This window comes from Pongo abelii, chromosome X, assembly GCF_028885655.2.
Source record: "Pongo abelii isolate AG06213 chromosome X, NHGRI_mPonAbe1-v2.0_pri, whole genome shotgun sequence".
NCBI lineage: Eukaryota > Metazoa > Chordata > Mammalia > Primates > Hominidae > Pongo > Pongo abelii.
The window spans coordinates 69932357-69950258 of NC_072008.2; the positions used below are offsets into that span (position 1 = coordinate 69932357).

Below are 17902 nucleotides of genomic sequence, written 5' to 3' on the forward strand. Positions count from 1 at the left end.
CTATTCGAATTAAACTAACAATGATATTCTCCAAAGAAATAGGAAAAAAAAAACTGTTTCAAAATTTGTGTGGAACCAAAAAAAGCCTGAATAGCCAAGGCAATTTTAAGCAAAAAGAACAAAGCTGGAAGCATCACGCTACCTGTCTTCAAGCTATACTACAGCATTACAACAACCTAAAAAGCATAGTACTGGTACAAAAGCACACACATAGACCAATGGAACAGAATAGAGAGCCCAGAAATAAGGCTGCACACCTACAACTATCTGGTCTTTGACAAGGCTGACAAAAATAAGTAATGGGGAAGGGAGTTTCTTTTCAATAAATGGTGCTGGGATAACTGGTCAGCCAAATGCAGAAAACTGAAACTGGACCCCTTCCTTACATCGTATACAAAAATAAACTAGATAAACTCAAGATGAATTAAAGACTTAAATGTAAAACCAAAAACTATGAAAACTCTAGAAGACAACTTAGGCAATACCATTTTGAACATAGGACCTGGTAAAAATTTTATGACAAAGATGCAAAAGCAGTCACAACAAAAGCAAAAATTGATGAATGGGACCGAATTAAACTAAAGAGCTTCTGCACCACCAAAGAAACTATCAACAGAGTAAACAGACAACCTACAGAATGGGAGAAAATTTTTGCATATTATGCATCTGACAGACGTCTAATAACCAGCATCTATAAAGAACTTAAACAGATGTACAACAAAAAAAAAACTCCATTAAAAAGTGGACAAAGGACACAACAGTCACTTTAAAAAAAAGAAAGAAAGAAAGACACACATTCGACCAAGAAACATATGGAAACAAAAAAGCTCAGCATCACTGATTATTACAGAAATGCAAATCAAAACCACAATGAGATACTGTCTCACACCAGTCAGACTGGCTGTTATTTAAAAGTCAAAATTAACTGGTGCTGGCAAGTTTACAGAGGAAAAGGAATGCTTGTACACTGTTGGTGTGAGTGTACATTAGTTCAGCCATTGAAGTAAGCAGTGTGGCGATTTCTCAAAGACCTACAAACAGAACTATCATTTGACCCAGCAATCCCATTACTGTGTATATGCCCCCAAGATATAAATAATTCTATTATAAAGACACATGCACATGTATGTTCATTGCAGAAGTTTTCACAATAGCAAAGACATGGAATCAACCTAAATGCTCATCAATGGTAGACTGGATAAAGAAAACAGTACATATACACCATGCAGCCATAGAAGAGAGTGAGAACATGTCCTTTGCAGGGACATGGTAGGAGCTGTATGCTGTTATCCTTAAAATAAACTAAATAAACTCAAGATGAATTAACGACTTAATGTAAAACCATTATGGATGGAGCTGTATGCTGTTATCCTTAAAAACAAATGCAGAAACAGAAAAACAAATGTCACATGTTCTCACTTATAAGTGGGAGCTAAATGATGAGAAAACATGGACACAAAGAAGGGAGCAATATCACCGGAGCCTACTTAGGGGTGTAGGGAGGGAGGAAGGAGCGAGTTGAATGATTACCTATCAGGTACTATGTTTAATACCTGGGTGATTAGGTAATCTATACAACAAACTTCCATGACATGCTATTTCCCTATATCACAAACCTGCACATGTACCCGTAAACCTAAAATAAAATCAAAAACAGCAACGACAAAAAGTATGTCACCAACATTTTTTTCTTGTGAGTACTTCAGGCTGCTTCCAGTCATGTTCGAACTTGAAGGGGATCTGTCATGCAAGGATCACATGGTGAGAGAGCAAGCAATAGAGATGGGAGGGAAGTGCCAGCTTCTCTTAAACAGCTCTCACAGGAACTAATACAGCAAGAACTCACTCACCATCCCCCACCTTTCAAGAATGGCATTAATCTATACATTAGGAATCTGGCCCCATGACTGGAACAGCTTCCATTAGACCTCAACTCCGATATTGGAAATTAAATTTCCACCCGAGTTTTTGAGGAGTTAAACAGACAAAACTAAAGCAAGTTGATTTTTGTGTGTGGTGTGACACAAGCTACTAATTTCATTCTTCTGCATGTGTGGATGTTCACATTCCTAAACAACATTTATTGGGGGGACTGCTCATTTTTCATTTTGTGTTCTTGGCATCTTTGTTGAAAATCAGTTAACCATACATGTATGGATTTACTTATTGGTTTTATATTCTTTTCCATTTGTCTATGTGTTTGTTTTTATGCCAGTACCATGTTGTTTCGATTACTATATTTTTGTCGTAGATTTTGAAATCAGGTAGTGTGATTTCATCAGCTTTGTTCTTTCACTCAAGATTGCTTTGGCTATTTAGGGTTCTTCTTGATTCCATGCAAAGTTTTAGGATTTTTTTTTCTGTTTCTGTTTACAAATATTGAAATTTTGATCAGAATAGCATTGAATATGGAGGTGACCTTAAGTTTTATGAACATTTTAATATAAATTCTTCCAATCCGTAAACATAGAATAATTTTTCCAATTATTTTTTACTTCTTCAATTTTTTATTAATGTTTTTTGGTTTTCAGTGTTACATTTATTTCTAAGTATTATATTTTTTGTGTTAGTGATTTTAATGGAATTATTATAAAGTTAATTTTTGGTACATAGAAACACTACTGATTTATGTGTGGTGATTTTGTATTTGGTATTTTGTATTCTTATTTTGGATTAAGTTGTCAACAAACAGCAACTATTTAACTTCTTTTTTCCTATATGGAAACGTTTTATTTCTCTCTGTTCCCTGATAACTCTAGCAAGGACATCCAATACTGTGTTGAATTTAAGTGGTGAGAGTTGGCATCCCTGTGTTGTTCTGGATCTTAGATAAAAGGGTTTTAGTTTTTCAACATTGAGTATAATGTTGTTGCCTTATCATATACAGTTATTATTGTGTTGAGTGATGGGGTGATCAGACCCAACACCAGGTTGTGGGGGGCCCCCACATCCCCCGAAAGGCCCTGGTGTGTGATGTTCCCCTCCCTGTGTCCATGTGTTCTCATTGTTCAACTCCCACTTATGAGTGAGAACATGTGGTGTTTGGTTCTCTGATCCTGTGTTACTTTGCTGGGAATGATGGTTTCCAGTTTCATCCATGTTCCTGCAAAGGACATTAACTCATTCTTTTTCATGGCTGCATAGTATTCCATGGTATATATGTGCCACATTTTCATTATCCAGTCTACCATTGAGGTGCATTTGGGTTGGTTTCAAGTCGTTGCTATTGTAAATAGTGCTGCAGTAAACACATGTGTGCATGTGTCTTTATAGTAGAATGATTTATTATCCCTTGGGTATATACCCAGTAATGGGATTGCTGGGTCAAATGGTATTTCTAGTTCTAGATACTGGAGGAATTGCCACACTGTCTTCCACAATGGTTGAACTAATTTACACTCCCACCAACAGTGTAAAAGTGTTCCCATTTCTTCTATTCCTCTCCAGCGTCTGTTGTTTCCTGACTTTTTAATGATTGCCATTTTAACTAGCATGAGATGGTATCTCACTGTGGTTTTGATTTGCATTTCTCTAATGACCAGTGATGATGAGCTTTTCTTCATATGTTTTTTGGCCGCATATATGTTGTCCTTTGAGAAGGGTCTGTTCATATCCTTCTTCCACTTTTTGATAAGGTTGTTTGTTTTTTTCTTGTAAATTTGTTTAAGTTCCCTGTAGATTCTGGATATTAGACCTTTGTCAGATGGACAGATTGCAAAAATATTCTCCCATTCTGTAGGTTGCCTGTTCATTCTGATGATAGTTTCTTTTGCTGTGCAGAAGCTCTTTAAGTTAATTAGATTTCGTTTGTCAATTTTGGCTTTGGTTGTAATTGCTTTTGGTGTTTTAGTCATGAAGTCTTTGCCCATGCCTATGTCCTAAATGGTATTGCCTAGGTTTTCTTCTAGGGTTATGGTTTCAGGTTTTGCATTTAAGTCTTTAATCCATCTTGAGTTTCTTCTTTTTTTCTATTTCATTGAGGCATAATGTTAGGTTGTTTATTTGAGACCTTTCTTTTTTCATGTGAGCATTTATTATAATACACTTTTCCCTTAGAACTGTTGTTGCTGCATTCCATAAGTTTGGTATAATATGTTTTCATTTTTGTCTCAAGATGTTTTTCAATTTCCTTTTCAATTTTTTTATTGACTCCTTGGTTGCCCATGAACATGTTTAATTTCCATGTATTTTTGAATTTTTAAAAATTTCTTCTGTTATTGATTTCTGGTTTTATACCATTGTCATCTGAAAAGTTACTTCATATGATTTAAGTTTTCTTAAAATTGCTATGACTCCTCATGTGGCTTAACCTATGGTCTATCCTGGAGAATGTTTCGTGGGTACTTGAGAAGAGTGTGTATTCTAGTCCTGCTTGATGGACTATTCTCTGTATGTCTTTTGTTTCCATTTGATCAAAACTGTTGTTTGAGTCTTCTGTTTTTTATTAATTTTCTGTTTGAATATCTGATAATTATTGAAAGTGGGGTATTTAAGTACCCTACTCTTATTGTATTGCAATCTATGTCTTCAGATTCTTTAGTATTTGCTTTTAATATTTAGGTGCTCCAGTATTAGGTACATGTAAATTTGCAATTTCATATATATTCTTTTAACAAATTGGTCTTTTTGTTATTACATAATGTTTCTGTGTCTCTTTCTGCAGTTGTTTTTACATAAAGTTTATTTTATCTTATATAAATATTTCTACCCCAAATCTCTTTTGGTTTTCATTGCATGGAATACCTTTTTCTATTCTTTGACTTTCACTCTACATGTATCCTAATATCCAGAATAATAGAAAAATGCCCACTTTTGCCACTTCCACTCGACATAGTATTGAAAGTCCTTGTCAGAGAAATAAGGCTAGAGAGGAAATAAAAGCCATCTGAATGAGAAAGAAAGATATAAAACTATTGCTATCTGCAGATGTCATGAACTTATATGGAAAAAATTCTTAATATTTCACTAAAAAGCTAGAACTGGTAAACAAATTTAATAAAGTTTCAGGCTACAAAATCAAGAAACAAAAATCAATAGATTTTCTTTACATTAACAATGAACTATCCCAAAAATAAATCAAGAGATAAATTCCATTTACAATAACTATTCCAAAAAATAAATTAATGAATTACTTAGGAGTAAATTTAACCAAAGCAAATGATCTATATAATGAAAACTATAAAAACATTTATGAAAGAAATTGAAAAAACAATAAGTAAATAAAAAGTTAGACCATGTTTATGGATTTGAAGAATTATTTTTTAAATGTTTATACCACTCAAAGTGATCTACAAATTCAGCACTATTCCAATGTCATTTTTCTTAAAAATATAAAAAAATCATAAAATCTCCAGTTGTTAAGACAATTATGAGCAAAAGAATAGAGCTGGAGATATCATGCTACCTGATTTCAAACTATCCTACAACATGCTAGTAATTCAAACAGCATGGATCTGGATAAAAATAGATGCATCAAAAAATTGAACAGACTATACAGCCCAGAAATAAATAAATAAACTCATACATATATGGTCTATTGACTTTCAACAAAGGTTTCAAGTATGTACAATGAGAAAAGGACAATATCTTCAATAAATGATGTTGGGGAAACCAAATATCCATATACAAAACAATAAAATTTGACCCTTGTCTGACACATTATAAAAAATTAACTCAAAATAAAGACTTAAACATGAGAACTGAAACTACAAAATCCATTAGAAGAAAGCATAGGGGCCTGGGCAATGTTATTTAATACTTGACTCCAAAAGCAAAAATAGACAAATGGGATTACATTGAAATAAAAAGTTTCTGTGCAACAAAGGAAACAATTGGTACAGTGAAGAGACAACCTACTCATATGGAGAAAATATTTGAAAGCCATGTATTTGATAAGCAGTTAATGACCAAAATCTATAAACAACTCAATAAACTCCATAGAAAGAAAACAAATAATTCAGTTAAATTGGCAAAAAACATGGATGAGACTGGAGGTCATTATTGTTGAGTGAAATAAGCCAAGCACAGAAAGACAAATCCTGCATGTTCTCACTTATACATGGAAGATAAAAAGGTGGATCTCATGAAGACAGAGAGCAGATAAAGGGTGACCACAGGCCAGGAATAGTATAAGGTAGAGACGATAAAGAGAAGTTGATTAATAGGTACAAATATATGCTTGGATAGAAAAAAAAAATAAGACCTAGTGTTAGATAGATTGTCAGCATGACCATAGTTTACAATAATCTTATGTATTACTATAAAATAGATAGAAGAAAGAATTTGAATGGTTCTAACATGAAGAAAACACAACTTTTTTAGAGTGATAGATATACCAAGCACACTGATTACATCTTTACAAATTATATGAATGTATTAAATAATCACATTAACTTCAAATAATAAAATAAAATTTAACTCAATTTTTAAAAAGAAATGGGCTAGAAACCTGAATAGATACTTTTAAAAGAAGACATACAGATGGCCCACAGATATATGAAAAAGCCCTCACAATCACTAATCATTAAGGACATGCAAATTAAAACAACAGTGATATATCACCTCACTTCTCTTAGAATGGCTATTATCAAAAAGACAAAGATTAAGTTTTGGCAGGGATGGAGAGAAAAGGGAAACCTTGTACATTGTTGGGGGAAATATAAATTAGTACAGTCATTATGAAAAACAGTGTAGAGACTCCTCAAGAAGCTAAAAATAAAATTACCATATGATCCAGCATTCCCACTTCTAGGAATTTACCCAAAATATTTAAAATTAGTATTTCAGAGATGTCATTGCAGTACTGTTCACAATAGCCAAGTTATGGAATCAACCTGTGTCCATCAACACATGAATGGATGAAGAAAATGTGATACATATAGATCTATACAAATATACATAGATCTATATCTGTATCTACATATCTATATATAGATATACATACAGTGTAATACTGTTTAGCTTTTTGGGAATTTTAAAAATATTTTATTGAAGATTTTTACAACAATTCCTAAAAGATTGACTCTTCCAGAAAACTAGGTATGCATACATTGTGTCTATTATGTTAAAATTTGCATTAGACACAAATACAAAAACCATGAAACAAGCCACCATTCTCCAACAATTTGAGCAAAGATAAAATCTCTAAAGAACAACATGGATGACTTGTAAAGGATGAGCTCTTTATGCACCATAAAAAAAGAAGCACAAATGATTGAGTGTGTTCAGTTGTTACAATGAATTGAACCTTTGGTATTAGGAATGAGAGCATTTTGTCATATAGGATTACCAGGTATTATAAAAAGGCATAGTATCAAAGGAATAGAAACAACAGCATTCAAAAACAGCTTCATAAACTAGGCAATAAAACACTCTATATCATGTTTCTCTGTCATCCATCACTGAATACACCACTAGCAACTTTGAAATTTTAAAAAGAAAAGAAAAAACGAGCTATAACCCCTTTTATTTTCTCTGTTTAAAATCAAACAGAAAACAAACATCAATTCTGTTATACACTAACATCTTCAAAGTACATCATTTGTACAAGAGAAAGACTAACAACAAAAATATGTTTACAGAGATCCAAACATAACTGAGCGATAGTGCCTCTCACACAGCTTTACAGTGGTACTCAGGAGGAACCACTTGATAATTGCTGGCACTAAACAAAGTTGCAGAATTCTTTGCCAGGTACTTTAGGAAATAAGGAAGATAATTCAGTAATAAAGCAGGGATCTTCTCATCCAGCAGTGTCTAGGCCAACATTGCTCCAATTTATACAAATAATCTCAGTAGATATGGCACTTTATACACTTGGAACATGGCTGCATCAGGGTGATCTGCAAGAATTTCAGCATACTATGCTCTCAAATTTGTAGGGTAGGTGGGTGCCCAACATTAAGTCGAAGTATTCTTTTATCCCTGGCATAAATTCTTTAACAGCATAGTCATTATCTGTGTTTCCATGAGATTTCTTGTAATTTGCATAATCCTTTATAATGAAACCCACATTCTTCTTGGAAGAAAGATAAAAGAGCTGTTTTTGCCTGGTAATTAAGTCCCAGTCATCAACAAGCCATAGTTTTAGCTCTTCAGGAATCTTTATCTTCAACTCTGTTCATAAATGTTTCCTCATTTTCTTTCTTTTTTATGTGTACCACATTGTATTTATTTGTCTTTTTTAAATTATACTTTAAGTTTTAGGGAACATGTGCACAACATGCAGGTTTGTTACATATGTATACATGTGCCATGTTGATGTGCTGCACCCATTAACTCCTCATTTAGCATAAGGCATATCTCCTAATGCTATCCCTCCCCCCTCCCCCCACCCCACAACAGTCCCCAGAGTGTGATGTTCCCCTTCCTGTGTCCATGTGTTCTCATTGTTCAATTCCCACCTATGAGTGAGAACATGCAGTGTTTGGTTTTTTGTCCTTGTGATAGTTTGCTGAGAAAGATGGTTTCCAGCTTCATCCATATCCCTACAAAGGACATGAACTCATCATTTTTTATGGCTGCACAGTATTCCATGGTGTATATGTGCCACATTTTCTTAATCCAGTCTATCACTGTTGGACATTTGGGTTGGTTCCAAGTCTTTGCTACTGTGAATACTGCTTCAATAAACATACGTGTGCATGTGTCTTTATAGCAGCATGATTTATAATCCTTTGAGTATATACCCAGTAATGGGATGGCTGGGTCAATTGGTATTTCTAGTTCTAGATCCCTGAGGAATTGCCACACTGACTTCCACAATGGTTGAACTAGTTTACAGTCCCACCAACAGTGTAAAAGTGTTCCTATTTCTCCACATCCTCTCCAGCACCTGTTGTTTCCGGACTTTTTAATGATCACTATTCTAACTGGTGTGAGATGGCATCTCATTGTGGTTTTGATTTGCATTTCTCTGATGGCCAGTGATGGTGAGCATTTTTTCATGTGTCTTTTGGCTGCATAAATGTCTTCTTTTGAGAAGTGTCTGTTCATATCCTTTGCCCACTTGTTGATGGATTGTTTGTTTTTTTCTTGTAAATTTGTTGGAGTTCATTGTAGATTCTGGATATTAGCCCTTTGCCAGATGAGTAGGTTGCAAAAATTTTCTCCCATTTTGTAGGTTGCCTATTCACTCTGATGGTGGTTTCTTTTGCTATGCAGAAGCTCATTAGTTTAATTAGATCCCATTTGTCAATTTTGGCTTTTGTTGCCATTGCTTTTGGTGTTTTAGACATGAAGTCCTTGCCCATGCCTATGTCCTGAATGGTATTGCCTAGGTTTTCTTCTAGGGTTTTTATGGTTTTAAGTCTAACATTTAAGTCTTTAATCCATCTTGAATTAATTTTTGTGTAAGGTGTAAGGAAGGGATCCAGTTTCAGCTTTCTACATATGGCTAGCCAGTTTTCCCCGCACCATTTATTAAATAGGGAATCCTTTCCCCATTGCTTGTTTTTCTCAGGTTTGTCAAAGATCAGATAGTTGTAGATATGCAGCATTACTTCTGAGGGCTCTGTTCTGTTCCATTGGTCTATATTTCTGTTTTGGTACCAGTACAATGCTGTTTTGGTTACTGTCGCCTTGTAGTATAGTTTGAAGTCAGGTAGCGTGATGCCTCCAGCTTTCTTCTTTTGGCTTAGGATTGACTTGGCAATGTGGGCTCTTTTTTAGTTCCATATGAACTTTAAAGTAGTTTTTTTCCAATTCTGTGAAGAAAGTCACTGGAAGCTTGATGGGGATGGCACTGAATCTATAAATTACCTTGGGCAGTATGGCCATTTTCATGATATTGATTCTTCCTACCATGAGCATGGAATGTCCTTCCATTTGTTTGTATCCTCTTTTATTTCATTGAGCAGTGGTTTGTAGTTCTCCTTGAAGAGGTCCTTCACATCCCTTGTAAGTTGGATTCCTAGGTATTTTATTCTCTTTGAAGCAATTGTGAATGGGAGTTCACTCATGATTTGGCTCTCTGTGTGTCTGTTATTGGTGTATAAGAATGCTTGTGATTTTTCCACATTGATTTTGTATCCTGAGACTTTGCTGAAGTTGCTTATCAGCTTAAGGAGATTTTGGGCTGAGACGACGGGGTTTTCTAGATATACAATCATGTCATCTGCAAACAGGGACAATTTGACTTCCTCTTTTCCTAATTGAATGCCCTTTATTTTCTTCTCCTGCCTGATTGCCCTGGCCAGAACTTCCAACACTATGTTGAATAGGAGTGGTGGGAGAGGGCGTCCCTGTCTTGTGCCAGATTTCAAAGGGAATGCTTCCAGTTTTTGCCCATTCAGTATGATATTGGCTGTGGGTTTGTCATAGATAGCTGTTATTATATTGAGATACGTCCCATCAATACCTAATTTATTGAGAGTTTTTAGGATGAAGCGTTGTTGAATTTTGTCAAAGGCCTTTTCTGCATCTATTGAGATAATCATGTGGTTTTTGTCTTAGGTTCTGTTTATGTGATGGATTACGTTTATTGATTTTCGTATGTTGAACCAGCCTTGCATCCCAGGGATGAAGCCCACTTGATCATGGTGGATAAGCTTTTTGATGTGCTGCTGGATTCGGTTTGCCAGTATTTTATCTACCCAGGCCCTTTTCTTCCAAAAAGGCTGCAGAATCTCATTGTTACTGCCACCATCTCTATTTCCAGGTTTTTTCTGTTTCTTCTTTTGTTCTTTTACTTCAACATGTTTCTGTTACACACAAGATGTCTTCTTTCCTGGGGCAGCCCCTCTCATCTTTCCGTCTGCATATTGTTCCTGAATGAGTTTTTGAAGTTCTGTTTCTGCATATTGGTGTCCACGTATTTGAGTACTCTGTTCTCTGGAATGATTCAACCCTATTTTTATTCCAACAATTGTAATGTACAAAGTATTTCACTTGTTTGTCCTTTATGGCAACCTCTACACACTTTGCTTCATAAAAAAGGGGTCCAAAAGAGTGCAGCACTCACTCACCCTCCTGGAGTTTAGGCTTTGGCTCCTCCTTTGGCATCATTTATAAGTGATTCACTGCCTCCTCCTTCTTCCAGCACCCCTGACTATTACTCCTACTTGCTCCAATTTAGCTTTTTAAAAGGAAGAATTTTTTTTTTCAACAAGGATGAAATCGGAGAGCATTGAGATAAGTGAAATAAGCCAAACGCAGGAAGACAAATGCTGTATATTCTCATTTATACATGGAATCTAAAATGATTTAACTTATAGAAGCAGAGAGTAGAATGCTGGTTACCAAAGGCTGGAGGTAGACAGAATGGAAAGATTGTAGTCTAAGGATACAAAGCCTGTGAGACAGGAAAAATAATGTTAATATTTATTTATTTATATATATATATTTATTTATTTATTTATTTTTACAGTAAAGTGAAAGCAAGTTTATTAGGAAAGTACAGGAATAAAATAATGGCTACTCTATAAGCAGAGCAGTGGCTTGAGCTGTTCAACTGAAGATATTTATTATTACTTCTTGATTATATGCTAAGCAAGGGGTGTATTATTCATGAGTTTTCTGGGAAAGGGGTGAGCAATCCCCAAAACTGAGTGTTTCTTCCCTTTTTAGAACATATAGGGTAACTTCCTGATGTTGCCATGGCATTTGTAAACTTTTACAGCATTGGTGGGAGTGTCTTTCTGCATGCTAATGCATTATCACTAGTGTATTGTGAGCAGTGAGGATGACCAGAGGTCACTCTTGTTGCCATCTTAATTTTGGTGGGTTTTAGCGGGCTTCTTTGCTGTAGCCTGTTTTATCAGCAAGGTCTTTATGACCTGTATCTTATGCCAACCTTCTATCTCATCCTGTAAAGAATAACTTAACATCCTGGGAATGCAGACCAGTAGGTCTCAGCCTTATTTTACCCAGCCCCTATTCAAGATGGAGTTGCTCTGGTTTGAACACCTCTTACATATTTCTCCCCTCCCTTTTATAAGAGAACCCTTAATCCTAAGGGTTGTAGAGGGATGAAAATTTGTCTTCTGTAACTTCTTCAGGCTGAACAGGGGCAATAACGTTCCTCCCTAATTATTAAGGTCTCTCATATTTGGGATAGAGAGGAGATCAGTCAGAAAGCATCGCTATGTCCAGGGGCATGCATAACTGAGTTCCAACAAAAGGTGATATCTGGAAGATTAATAAATGTTCAATTTAAGAAAACATTCAGTAAGCTTATCTTGTGTTCCTACACAAAGAGTACAACTGCACTATATCCTACAACAATAAAGCAAAATAAGCAAAATCATCCAAAGTAAACTAAATAAGAAGGCCTTCCATGAACTGTGCAACTGTTGGAATCAAACTGATATGGGGTTGCTAGATGAGTCCAGTATGTGTTTAGAATTAGAATACTGATACTGATCTGGATTTTTATATTACCTATCCCTCTTGTTTCTTCTGAGATGCAGCCAGAGATCACTGGTTGGTTCACAGAAATAAGCCATCAGCCTAAATTGCAGAAAAAAGAAACTCAAAAACAACTGATGAGATTAGAATCTAATAACAGGTTTCAAAAACCTGTTATTAGATACATAGTATCTGTTATTAGATACATAGTTTTTGAAACATAATTTTTCTCTCTCCAGTCTTCCATTTGTACTAAAGATAAATCATGGTAAGACCAATTTGGCTTATTATACTTGGCCTGTTTATTTGTATAAGTGCAGCAAGAATAATTATTTGTCACATAAGCTCTTTTTAAATTGACTTTAATGGAACTCTGTTCCATAAGGAATCTCAGATATGACTTTTTTTTTAAAAGCTGAACCTAGTCATGGTTTTGTGCCATCAAATACCTGTGAGTTGGGTAAATTCTTCTCCTCCTGAGGTCCTAATATAAACTTGAGGCTCCTGGGCCTGTCAGAAAGTGACAATCTTTACTTACTACAGGTAAGGAACTAAGCACAGGTACTGTGTAGACAAGGTAGGAGGCCAGTTTTACCAAGGGGCTTTTATTGGCTGTATAAGTCAAGTTTAATTTCTTAAAGAAAAGCACACCATTCCAGTCAAAGCTTGGTAAAATAACCAGTTTCTCCAACTGTGTCCTGTTGCAAAGGAAAATAGATTCTTATTGTACTTATGCAAATAACTATGTTGCAATAAGTTAAGTATAATCACAACTAGTTTCCAAATTCTGGAGAAATCAGGTAGAGAGAAAAAAATCCTCCAAATTTTTTTCACAGCAGTATAGTTTACTCAATGTTAAAAGCTGTATATAGCTCCCCAAAAAAAGTTTTCTTGACTGAAAAACAAAACAAAGGATCAGCAATATTTTAAGCAAAAAGTCAAAAAGATTAATTCAGTCTTCTATTAGTTCAGTCCATGCAGTTATCACCTGTCCTGCTTGACATTCATGAACATTTCAGCTCTCCAACAGACAGAGTCCTCAAAATTTTTTTCCTCTATTCTAATGTCACTATCTCCAAAGTTATCAGAAACCTGCATTTAAAAACACCTGTTAGAGTTCTATAGTTGATTATGAAACAACCTTCTAAAGAGGACCAAAACAAGTCAATTGTCTGTGTATGACAAAATGTCTTAGGACAGCCACTATTAAAACCACAATTGATAAGGAAACTTTGGTTCTTCTGTAGCATACAACAATTTTACACAACAATTATAACTATTAATAACATACAGTAAGTCATATCAGAATTATAGGAGTTTCTCACAAATTAGGAACACATACCAATATCATATTTACACAAATACAGTCCAAAGAAAGCCAAAAACCATTCCATTTTTGACAATGTTTCCTGTATGATTTTTATACCACATAAGCCATATTTCACCATTGCATTAGTGTACTATTGATGTCAAACCTAATTCTTAATAAAACCTTATAGACAAATGTATCCAATCTTAATCAGTATGACTATAGGTAATATTCTTATAAACTTTTATAACCCTTTACAATTTTTTATTAAAGATCAGGTCATTGCTCTCAGGAAACCCTGTTGTGCTTTTATTCCAATGTTCAATTTATGAAAAAACTGAATAATACTCCTTTAACTTTAGCTAATATGTTCACATGCAGAATTTCTTTTACAAGATTAATTTTTCACAAACCTTTCACTTGCTGAAACCTTCAGCTTTTTCCCCTCTAACTTAAAACAATCCTTTAACCCTTTAATCTAGGCAGAAAAATCTACATTCCCATACCTTCTTATAATATTTTACCAAAAACATATTTCACTTTCCTTGCACATCTTGCATGTAAAATTGTTTTTATTTTTCAAAGATTACTTAAGTCATGTAAACTAAAGAGCATTACATTTTTTGCTTTTCTGAAAAAAATATTTTTAAGCCAATTAATTGGAGCACCTTTATATATAAACATCACACACACAACACATATAAATGTAGAGAGAGACAGAAGAAAATCCAGTAGTTATAAGATTTTTCATTTGCCAATTTTTAATTGGATTACTGGCTTCAGGGTGGAGCTCTTGGAGGAACAGTGCCAGTTTCTCTGACCTAATAAGCAGGCACAACTTGAAGGCAAAAACAGATCCCCCAAAATTAAGGGTCCCATTTTTATATCAAATCTTAGATCTCCAAAAAGAGAAATGCTATGAAACAAGACAGTGCAATGATTTTATCATGCATTTCATTACAAAGCAACCCAATCAGCCAGTTCTGTGATTGCCCCATCCCCCATGGGAGTCTTATCTCTCAGTGGCAGTGTGGGGAAACTTCTGTACCTTCCAGGTGGCTAAGAGCATGCTTCCCTGATCCAAACGTGCAGAGATTGAAGTATTCCCTCATAACTGCCATATGCTATCCCCAAAAGTATATTTCCTACCTAGTTATTATACATGAAAGCTCTCTCATAATATGAAGTAATTTCTGATACCCCTAAAGTATTATACATCAGATAATGCAATGCAAACTAGAACAAAGCCTTAGATTTTGAGAAGGATCTATCCACTTCTAATTCCTAGGGTTTCATAAGGAAGACAGAGGATTTTTTTCAAAATGGGGTCTGTGGCGCCTCCTCTTTTTTTCTGAAGGAGTCCCAGGCTGTTAGAGCTCGTATATCCACTTTTAATTAAGCTGACTTTTAACCATAGTGCTTAAAAAAGAAAGTCCTTTTAAATCTATTACCCATCTTTAGCCAGGCCAAACAGCCAATATTTCTGGCTTTTTAGCTTTACCAAAGTTAACCTCTCAAGTGAAACCAATAAGCCTTTACTAAGGTCATAACTTAACCACGAGTGTCCAAGGTATTTTCAAAGAGGTGGTAAGAGTTTTTACAAAATCTAGACTCCTCAAAGGTAGCTCAGAGAAGGGAAAATTCAAGACAGTTCTTGGAGGGGAATAGAATCAACAAATTGTAAAGGTCACACAGATATCAAATGAGAAACGACTCATTCCCTAAGCTGAGAAAAGAACCTGGGTACCATTGTAAAATGGCAAAGCCTTAACTGCCAGACTACATCATTGGGCAGCTTTCATTGCTCTTCCCAGAGAGAGCCTAGAGCAGGACAATTTTGAGCTTGCAAAGACTTTTAACTGCTCGAGATAATTTTTAGGGCTAATTACGACATGAACCCCAAAATTCCTGTTCCCTGGATGGCAGAGACCAAGAGAAAGTACCACAAAATCGTTTCAAGGTCAAGCTCCCAAGGACATGAAAAAAGACGAGAAGGAAACTTCATCCAGGTTTTTTGTTTGTTTGTTTTTGTTTTTGTTTTCTTTTCAGGGAAGTGTAGCATAGTTTGTAACTGACCAGTTTGCTAGGCCATCTTGAACAGCAGGCTTACAGGGGTCCTAGGCCCATGTTCTATCCTAAGGGACCCCTCTTTCTGACAGAAAGATACAGAAAGACAAATTCATAACACAAAGTACAACAAATTCACTACAGCTTAAGACTAACCTCTTGAATCCTTTTTCTTATTAATTAAAACTTTACAGAGAAGATAAATAGTGATTTTTATCATTCCTTCAACAAGTTTGCACAAACAGAGAAGCTGGAAACATGACTGGTAAGAAATTCATACCCTTTTGCTGGCTTGCCAGGCTTCTGGGTTTTCTTTCCCTGAGCGACCCTGGCAACCCAGGCCGCTACACCATTGCCCTGGGGGCCAAGCCACAACACAAAGGAAAATCATGGAACCAAAAGCAAAACCCTCTAAGTTTGGCAAGTTGTCCCCCAGTGGACTGCCTGGGGAAGCTAGATTAACATTTTCCATTCCAGCCAGAGCAAAATACATGTGGCAAAACAGATATTATCCATGCTGCTTAGCACCAAATATCGAACTGGCAAGACTTAAATTTGCCCCAGGTTGTGTCCTGTCATCTTTAATTTATTCGAAGTGAATTGAAGGAGTTTCAACATGTGGTCTCTGGGCAAGATGGTCACCCTGAGTAACAGAAAATATAGAAAAGAGAAAGGAGAGGAAGGTAGAGAAGCATTGCCTGTGGCAGAGTGGGAAAGGCAAGGATCTCAGGGAGGCCAGAGAAAGGCCCACCTATTGCAGCAACACTGAATCAAAAGTCCAGGTTTGTCAGTAGCAAAGAGACCCCTTCCACCAGTTCCATTAGCTCTCAAGTTTCCCCTTTGGGAAAGAAAAGCTCTCATGTCCCATGACCCCGTACATGCCAAATCCTGTCATCCACAGACATCAGCAAAGAGTGCAAGGCAGATTAATCCAAAAAGAATAGGAGTTAACATCTCATACTGCCAAACTCACTCTTAGCCAAAAGGGACTTTACTGAGAAGGGGGCCTCCACCCCCCTAAATATTTGGAAGGGCTATAATCTTCCTAAGTTGGGCCCTGAACCCAAGTTCGGTCAAGCATTTTTGCCTTTTATTAAGAGGAGTCTTTTAACTCTCTCTGTCTTAGAAGAGACTCCAACTCCTCTAAGCTGAACCTCTAACCCAATCCCATTCTTTACCCGGCTACCCCACCACTTACCCAAAGTCAGCCAATTGGTGCTGCAGTCTATTTCCTTTCAGCCAAGGGTCTCCTCAGTATCATCCCTTTGGGGTTCATCAGAAAGATGTTACCAGAATGGGGTCCCAATCTAGACCACAACAGAGGGTTCTTGGATCTTGTGCAAGAAAGAATTTTAGGTGAATCCATACAGTAAAGTGAAAGCAAGTTTATTAAGAAAGTAAAGGAATAAAAGAATGGCTACTCCATAGACAGAATAGCCTGACTTTTTTAAGAGCTATTGTACAATGTGGTAGATATAGCTAATAATCGAGTACTATACATTTCAAAATCACTGAAAGTAACTTCAAATGTTTCCATTACTAAAATTGTTAGCGATTTGAGGTGATGGGCATGTTCATTCACTTGACTTAATTATTCCACCTTATATTTAAAAATCACAACATCACTTTCTATTCCACAAATAGATACAATTATAGTTTTTCAATATACAATTTAAAATTAACTAGAAGGGTATTGATAGCGTGCATGATTCTCTAGTACAAAAGTGATCCTAAAGTTGGAGAAACAGATAAAAGACCTTTTTGAAAATTAATCAGAAACTATTACATGATTTGAAAATATCTATTAAGTTCCTTCTGGATACATAGTAATGTTCTAGCTTTCTGCCACCAGCTCACATTCTGTGTCTTCAGAACAATCCTTAGTACTCACAAGGGGATATTTGGCATTCAAAAATGTTTTGGGTGTCATTACATGTGAGATGGGTCTTTTAAAGACCGCAGATGAATCAGTCTTGTTTTTTGTCTGACTTACCACTTTGTACCTTTTACGTGGGATATTTACACCTTTTACACGTTCAAGGTTAATACTGATATGTGAGGTTTTGATCCTATCCTGAAGTTGTTAGCTGATTGCCTTATAGTTTCTATTGTATGGTTGCTCTAATAGAGTCTTTGGGCTGTGTAGTTAAGTGTTATTTTTTTCTTGTAGCAGGTATTATT

At 35.7% G+C, this 17902-nt stretch overlaps 1 protein-coding gene and 1 pseudogene across 6 annotated transcripts in view; one reads left to right on the forward strand and one right to left on the reverse strand.

Moving 5' to 3' along the window:
- ZC3H12B (zinc finger CCCH-type containing 12B) overlaps positions 1-17902 on the forward strand; it is a 459035-nt gene that overhangs the window by 265355 nt on the left and 175778 nt on the right. The gene's annotated exons all lie outside the window — the stretch shown is intronic.
- On the reverse strand, positions 7612-11004 carry LOC100458660 (mortality factor 4-like protein 1; annotated as a pseudogene).